General features: G+C 39.1%; 1 protein-coding gene across 3 annotated transcripts in view; it reads right to left on the bottom strand.

The window, feature by feature from the left end:
- Positions 1–9283, bottom strand: part of PC (pyruvate carboxylase) — a 629184-nt gene that overhangs the window by 67391 nt on the left and 552510 nt on the right. The window lies entirely within an intron of this gene.

Genomic DNA, 9283 nt, shown 5'->3' with positions numbered 1-9283 from the left:
AGTCCACAGCCCAAGTCATTGGGGGTCCATTGTGCCTGGATAAGTGGGTGAAAGACAGTCCCTGGTCTCTTTGTGTTTGTGTGTGTGGGCAAAATGGTAGCCATTCTCCCCACCCAACTCCCCTCTGCCAGGGCAGAATCAGTCCAAGGGAATACACAAGAGGACCCCACAGACAATACATTGATAAATAGCCCTGATCTCAGTGCCCAAGTTCTCCAAATAGCGCTCAGATCCATGTAGTATAGTTAGGTCCTCTATCCCGCTACTTATAAAAGAACTCCCAAACGGTGTCCCAGACATGGACCATAGTCGGTGGGCAGGAGGCCGGCTTCTACACTCCTCCAGGAGTCTGTGGCAAACATACGTGGGAAGGAGCGTTTGTCATAATAGTGATTAGCAATGTTATTCTGTTCAGCTTTTTTAGTTGCTCAGAACATTTACAGTGTATGTTAGATTTACTAATAAACAATAAAGGGTGTTTATTGTTCTTTATTCTCTGTTAGAACAGGTATTTGCACAGTTTTGCCTGTAGCCAGCACATAAATGTGTTCTGCCACTGACCATTTGAATTGTAGATATTTTTGAGGAAGGGGGCATTATAAAAATAGTATAAGCCATGAATAGCTGGTACTTGTGATTTATATAGCTATGTTCATCCTACATGTGACCAATTTTGAAAGAACAAAAAACACATTTAACTATAAACACTGTATGTATTTCTCCACTATATATGGTCCTGTGAGGCTAGGGTTAAACCAAAGATTTCAAGTCTTTAGCAATATTAAAGTGATTATGGGCATATACAGAGCATCAACTTATTCCACGGTGCTTTAAAATATTATAAAGAAAGAGGGGATTTAACGGCAAATGAGAGACTACTAAAAGTTTGAACAAGAGGTTTATGAGGACCACACTCATACGAGTTAACAATCTAAAGTGGGAGGGTTATAAAAACCTAAAATAAAGGGCATTGTGGAGGATAACAACAAAGTTAGACAGTGTAAAAGCAGCAGAATTATAAGGTGCGTGGGAAGTGGAGTGTGAACTAATTAAGCTGAGAGAGTAAGAGATTTTGGAATAACCGGGAGACTGTAAAAGAAGGGTATTGAGGGACTTCTTAAAAGAGTGACGACTAGGGTAAAGTCTGATGGGGGGGCGGGGGGGCAAACTCTTGCATACTAATGGAGCTGCGTGCAAGAAGTCTGGTGAGTGGGAATTAGTGTATCTGAGAATTAATGAATATATGTAGTGCGCGGTAGGTTGAGAGCTTTTGTAGGTCAGTGTTACTATTTTAAATACTAAAGGGTACATGAAGCCATGTAACAATTTGCAGTGGAATGATGAGAAGTAAAAAAAACAACAACAAAAAACAGCATATATTATGGACTATCAAGAGGCAGTATGGTTTCTGGAGAGACCAGTTAAGGGAAAATTACAGAAGTCAATATGATATATTAGAAAAAAAAGAAAAAAAAGAGTCCACTGTTGTATCTTGTGTAAGAAAGGGTCAGAATTGAGTGTAATGTTCCTAAGGTAGGATTGGCAGGATTTGGCAACAGATTGGTTATTAAATGTAAAGATAATGCCAGAATCAACAATGGTACCAGAACAGTGAGCTTGCAATGATGGGTGAGCCTTCAATTTGAAGAGAGATTGACAGCAGAGGATTATATTAGTATTATGGATTATGAATATATTTTTTATTATTTGCTTATACTATGCTACCTAATTGTGAAATGTGGTAGCTAATGTAAAAAAGGTCTACGACTGTCCAGTGCAAAAATCTTTTTTTGAATTTAAAAAAAAAGAAAGGTGTATGGATAAATCACTACACAGTGTTGTGTAAATGAAACAAATACATTCAGATTGCTGTGGCACATGCCACACTCTGACCAATAATTTGTTTTAGAATTTGTTAACGGAACAATGACACTCTATAGGTATTAGTTTTACCAGCTGTTAACTATCCTCTGGACAGTCAGTGGTACAATAGCAGACTGAACACATTATTCAAATACACTAAAAACTATTATACAGCTGCAGCTTTTGTCACATACATATTGGATGAAAAAAAACATAGATCATGATATAAAGGGCATTACCATATAGAGAAATGTTGATGGCAACCGTGAATTAATCAGTTTTCATGATGTGGTATACACTATCCAGTGTGTGTCTGAGCTAGCACTTAATTGTAATTAAGAAAATACATTGATAATCATGTGTGCGCTTTTTCTTTCTTTTTTATTGTATAGGTTAAAGTGTCTGTAAGGAGTGCTTGGGTTATAAATAGTTAAGGACATTGTCTCTGCTCTTTAAACAGAGCAGTCAAGATTTTAAATGGGAAATATTGATTATCTTCATAAAACATTTACATGAGACATTCTAAATATAAGGGGCATTAACAAAGTCTAAAAGTTATCAAAAGTATGTATACCGGCATAGCCCAGGAATTATATCAAGTCTATAATACAAACAATAGAGAAAAGAGGGACACTTCGGATGTATGGTAAAATACTGACTGCAGTATTTTCCCATTTATGATCATTTGTAGCTTATTTAACCCTCCATAAAATTACATCAGCATTGCCTGACGGAAAACCTGAATACACAGACATGGACATTTGCAGATAGGATATGAAGAACTTACATTTTTATAAGTATTTTGAAGGGACACTATAGTCACCAGAACAACTACAGTGTATTGTATTTGTTCTGGTGAGTATAATCACCTTCAGGCTTTTTGCAGTAAATACTGTTTTCAGAGAAAATGCAGTGTTTACATTACAGCCTTGGGGTATCTCCACTGGCCACTCCTTAGATGGCTGCTAGAGGTGAACCCTAGGGCAGTGAAATCTCATCAATGCATCTCTATGAGATGTTGATTGGCCAGGGTGGTGTTTGACTTGCGCTGGCTCTGCCTCTGATCTACCTCATTGACAGTGTCAGACAATTCAATGTTTTCCTATGTGAAAGCATTGTGATTGACTCAGATCAAAATGTATGATGTCAGCCAAGCAAGCAGATCAGGGGCAGAGCCAGCAGCCGCAGACTGGAATAAAAGTACAATTTTGCTATATTTAGAGAGGCAAGGGGGGAGGGGGGAGGAAGAGGCAGGGGGGCTAAATTGTGGTTTTAACACCTTTAAATGTTGTCTAGGTCTGAAAAATTTGGAGTAATAACAAATCTTGATGTTGCAAGAGATATATATGGAGACAGATGCACATAAACTTTGAGGGAGAAAACCGTTGTAATGAAAATGATTCAACCCCCATTGAAAAATCAGGCTTTGTCAAAATGCACAGACTTTCCACTGTTTGCAATGAACAAATCAAACAAAAGCAATTGCAATAGCTCAACAAAATGAATGCTTCATATGGTTTCACTAAATTCAACTTAAAATGCAATTTAAAATGACTTCTCCAGTCTTAAAATTATTCAACCCTCACAGCAGCACAAATATACAAAACAGGTGTTGTCTCAAGCACAACTAATGCAACTAGTCAAGAGCTTCATTAGTTGCACCAGGTTTGCTTGAGATGAAACACTTGAAATGCTTGAACTGGCTACAGTTTTGTTGAGTGTCATGTTTGACTGCATGTTAGAAAAAAGTCAAAAGAACGGTCCACAAAGTTAAAAGAAGAGATCATTCACAAACAAGTAACAGGATACAAAAACAGTGTGAAGGCACTGCATTTACCTAGACATTTAACATTGAAGGAACAATGGTTACACTACCTAGACAGGGCAGAAAAATGAAGCTATCAATGACAGCAACCTGATTTCTGAGAAGGCAGAATGTAAATAACCCTTAAATGAGTGCAAAAGGCCTGCAGCAAGACTTGGTGGCAACAGGCACTGAGGTTTCAGTGAGCATTTGTGTACTAAATGCACAAGGTTTCCATGCCAGAACGCCAAGACTTACACTACTACTTACCCAAAAGCACAAGAAAAGTCTGTTCCAATATGCTCAAAATCATATAAATAAACCACAGAAGTTTTGGAATTCAGTTCTGTGGAGCGATAAAGCAAAACTGGAACTTTTCTGCCAAATGGATAAGCACTATGTCTGGAGGAAGAAGAATGAAGCATATGCTAAAAAGAACACTCGGGAATACTACTGAACTGGAGGCCATTGCTCATGAGCAATGGGCTAAGATTCCACAGGAATGCTGCGAGAAGCTGGTGTCTGGCTATGCATCTTGATTGCAGTAGGTCATAACAGCAAAAGGGTGCTCTAATAAGTACTACGTAGACGCTTGCCATGAAAAGGGTTGAATAATTTGAGACTGGATAAGTCATAAGTTGCAATTTCAGTTGAATTTGAGAAAACCACTTGAAGCATTTGTTGTGTTGAGCTATTTCAATTGCTTTAGTTTGATTTGTTCATTGCAAACAGTTGAAAGTCTGTAAAGTTTAACAATAAACCTGATTTTCAATGGGGGTTGAATAATTTTGATTACAACTGTATGTCTCAAACATCTGACCCCTGCCATTTTAACAAATTAAGTAAACGCTATAAACTTTAATAGTGCATTTACTGAGAGATGTGGCAAGGTTATATCTTTGTATCCCAACAAGAAGATGATTTTAGCAGAAAGGGATGTTGAGGTTATTTTTAGACATTAATCCACTGCCAGCAGTCACAAATTGCTGTGAAAAAAATGCTGAGATCATCTCTTCATTAAAGAAAGAACTAAAACATCCTAGTTAAACCTTTTTAAATTCCGTCTAGTTTCACTATTGACACATTTCTAATTTCTGCATAACCACTGTATTCTAGTGAACATTTTGACAACTTTAATCTGGTATTCAACCATGTTCACTCTACAAAGATCACCATGGTTTGCTTCATCTAAACATTGCTATTCACTAATTGTCCTGGAATTGTTTGCGGTCATCTTGATCTGCTTTGTTAGAAAAGTACTTTTGATACAGCTCTAACGGGGCTTACGTCATACTTATCTAAATCATTCTTAGTGTTCTTTAAAAGACCACTCTAGTGCTAGGAAAACATACTTGTTTTCCTGGCACTAGAGTGCCCTGAGGGTGCCCCCACCCTCAGGGACCCACACCCGCCGGGCTCTGGGGGGGAGGAAGGAGTTAAACTTACCTCTTTCTCCAGCGCCAGGCGGGGAGCTTTCCTCCTCCTCCTCTTCTTCCTCGCGACGTCATCGGCTGAATGCGCATGCGCGGCAGGAGCCGCGCTCGCATTCAGCCGATCGCATAGGAAAGCATTCATAATGCTTTCCTATGGACGCTTGAGTGCTCTCACTGTGATTTTCACAGTGAGAAGCACGCAAGCGCCTCTAGCGGCTGTCAATGAGACAGCCACTAGAGGCTCTGGAGGCTGGCTTAACCCTCAGTATAAACATAGCAGTTTCTCTGAAACTGCTATGTTTATAAAAAAAAGGGTAAAAGCTAGCTGGACCTGGCACCCAGACCACTTCATTAAGCTGAAGTGGTCTGGGTGCCTAGAGTGGTCCTTTAAATACTCATATTCCATTCAACTATTCATTAGTATTTCCACGTGCACCAGTCCTTTACTTTTCTGCTATTACTCTTTTCTCTTGGAATCCTTAGAACACCTTTTGGATTCCAGTATCTCAGAAAAGCCTAATGCTTTTCAAATTTAAATGAACACTACAGGGCCTGGAAAACAAACATGTATTCCTGACCCTATAGTGTTCAAACCACCATTGAGGTGGCTTGTCCCTCCTCCCTCCCCCAATAACCGCCTTAAAAGGTAACAAAAAACTTACTTTATTTCCAGCGGCGCACTGGTCCTGCCCCCGATCCACCTTCTTGCTCACATCATCAGAATTTATGATTACAACCACTCCAATGCATTCCCATAGGTAAAGCATTGAATTAGCTGAAATCGGTAAGGAGGCGGGACATGGGTGGGGCCAAACACCAACTTGGAAAACTGCACCTTCTCACAGAGATGCATTAAATCAGTGCATCTCTATGAGAAATATTCAGCGTCTCCAGGCAACGGGTGAAGACACTGAACATCAGTGTTGCACACTGTGCATCACTGCCCCAGGAAGCACATCCAGTGGCCATTTGAGGAGTGGCCACTGGAGGTGTCCCTAGGCAGTGTTTACATGAAAATACCTATAGGGGATGATTATACTCACCAGAACAACTACATTAAAGGGACACTATAGTCACCTGAACAACTTTAGCTTAATGAAGCAGTTTTGGTGTATAGAACATGCCCCTGCAGCCTCACTGCTCAATCCTCTGCCATTTAGGAGTTAAATCCCTTTGTTTATGAATCCTAGTCACACCTCCCTGCATGTGACTTGCACAGCCTTCCATAAACACTTCCTGTAAAGAGAGCCCTATTTAGGCTTTCTTTATTGCAAGTTCTTTTTAATTAAGATGTTCTTATCCCCTGCTATGTTAATAGCTTGCTAGACCCTGCAAGAGCCTCCTGTATGTGTCTGATTAAAGTTCAATTTAGAGATTGAGATACAATTATTTAAGGTAACTTACATCTGTTTGAAAGTGAAACCAGATTTGTTTTCATGCAGGCTCTGTCAATCATAGCCAGGGGAGGTGTGGCTAGGGCTGCATAAACAGAAACAAAGTGATTTAACTCCTAAATGTAAGTGAATTGAGCAGTGAAATTGCAGGGGAATGATCTATACACTAAACTGCTTTATTTAGCTAAAGTCATTTAGGTGACTATAGTGTTCCTGTAAGCTGTAGTTGTTCTTGTGACTAGTGTGTGCCTTTAACATTACCATCTGTTTCTGCTGCCTCTTCTAGGGTTTCCCACAGACAACTGAAACAATGTTTCCTTATGTATCCAAACAGTATCACTGTAAGTAGCCAAACCATTTTTCTTTACCAAGGGACTGCTAGGCAATGCCCCCTGCATCCTCTCACCTGCTCTGAGAGCAAAATGCTTCTGATTAGAAACTTCTGTTAGCATCGTCTGAGCTAAGCCCTGCAGTGTAGCTCATTGAGTCCATCACCTGATTGCTCGCAGCCAGTCAGCCAAGCCTTGCACAACTGGGCTTAACTCAGACAGAGTGCTTCCTGTTTTAATCTATCTTTAGTGGAGTCAGAGAGGCACCGGTCAAAACCTGTTTTTGACTACTTGGGGAGAGGAAAGGAGTGCCAGTAGAGGTAGTTGTTATTTATTTTTATTAATTCTTATTAAACATTTCTTCACCATGCCCTAAGCTCCACCCACTGTTGATAACATTCCTAGAATTTTAACTAACCAAATGCAAGTCATCTGAGAAAAATAAACCTTCTATAAAAGATTCTCATTACTCTTCAAACTAATTTGCCACTAATAAGCTACAACCATAACAGCTTGCCAACATTGATAAATGTTGTGTTTTCTTCATTTTATTGGGTAATATTTCCAAATGAAGAGAAAAATGTGATTTCCAAATTTGCATAATTATTCACATTTATTGCTACTTCAGCATTAAAATTAGATCAGAATCAAATGAATTTTCCAAAAGGTCACAAAATCCATAAAATAGTTCATGTAATCAAAGTGGTGTAACTTCCGGATAATTGCCCTCAGATATTTAAGGATTTTCCAGTAGCTGCTCAATGATTTAATACAACAGTGAAAACCACAAAGCTTTTCAAACAAGCTCACATTTAAAGGGGCAACAGAAATATACCATAATACATGTTACAGTAATCTGTCATGATGAACAAGCAGGGGTTAACCTAGACCTAGTTTTCTTGCGCAGTCATGATTCTAATTGACTAATTGACTCAAGTTCTTGTAATTGCTGTTTGCCTGTTTAACCTCTGCACATGGCTTGGCTCATTGCTCGATTATTGAGTCGGTCTGATTTGCCTTGCCATGTGTATCCATGATTGCCTTGTGGTTTCAGTTTCCTTTTGGGCCCAAAGTAACCCATCCTGTGCTATAGACCTTTGTTTGTGTTCCTGATTACTTTCTTGGATTGTCCTTGTGCTCAATTATTAGCTACTGACCCTGGCTTTCATACCAGACTACTCTCTCAGATAACGCCTGTTGTCTTCCTAGATTCAAACCTCATCCTATACTACTTGTCTGCTCTCTCCTTGATCTTCGTTCCAATGCCAATATCAGACCCCAGTGTAATATATTTAAGACCACACTCTCTGATTATCCATTCAGTCATTGTTTTACAATTGCTGACATTCTTTACAAAAGTTCACTCACAGTAAACTACTTTGTTACTTTTCTTCTAAATGCACTAATTCCAAAAGACTCCGTTCACTTACAGACTTTGTACTAATTGCCTCTCCAAGTTAATCCACTCAGTTGCCAAGTTTTTTTTTTTTTTTTTGCTGCGTCTACTGGGTGACCTAAGCAACTCCCCAGGCTGCTCAGTCCGCCCCTAAGTGACATTACATATTACTGTAGATTAACTGGCTAAATCTATTAAGCAGTTACCAAGCATTACTAACTATTCGACTTCAATTGTTTCAGGAAGGCAATAATTTGCCATTTTTGCTTTATTTCAGATCTTTGTTGTTATCAAGTTAACTCCATTGCGTGGGTATAGGTGTCACAGCCAATGCCAGGAATGATTAAGTAAAAATTTAATTTACTGTTCAAACTATTGTCTCCTCAAATTATTGCACAAAAGTGCATCATTACTACCAGAAGCACAACCAGGATTTGCGACATAATCCTTTCAAAGGGCAATATATGTACCACAACAACACACACTAGTGGTTATTGGCACCATCCCACAGCAAGGAGTCAAATTGCTTTAGAACAAGTTACCTGGGTTCTTTGGGCCTACAGTCCTGGTTTTCAGTGACTTCACTTAGGTTCTCATTTTGCTTTGTAAATTAAATGTCAATATCAATCCCGTTGTGCATAGAGCAAATCAACAATAAAAATATCAAATAGACTCCAAAACCACTCACAAAATTTGAGAACCTCTAGTGCCACTCAACACTATACCGCTCTGTGGTGGATCCTAATTCATATCAGTCATATCCACATTGGAAGCAATAAACTGGCTGCCAGAACCGCAATATGAATTTCATTTATCCAAATAAAGCAAGATTAAAAATAAGGGGATCCGCTAGGTATTAATGGGCATATAAGTCTTTGGCAATTTTAAAAAGTACCACAATTGTATTATAGTATCAGCATACATCTTCCGCCATCCCAACTTTCTCCTTTGTTCTGGCTGGTCTGACATCACACATACTACACATTTCTCCCGGCCTCTCAGGGCTTTCTCAAACATTTATCAGTCCTCTCTAGTGTTCCAATTTCAAATAATTCATTATAATT

This window comes from Pelobates fuscus, chromosome 12 (genome assembly GCF_036172605.1).
Source record: "Pelobates fuscus isolate aPelFus1 chromosome 12, aPelFus1.pri, whole genome shotgun sequence".
Lineage (NCBI taxonomy): Eukaryota > Metazoa > Chordata > Amphibia > Anura > Pelobatidae > Pelobates > Pelobates fuscus.
Note: the sequence above shows the minus strand (reverse complement) of the source record. Positions and strands in the feature narration are given on the sequence as shown.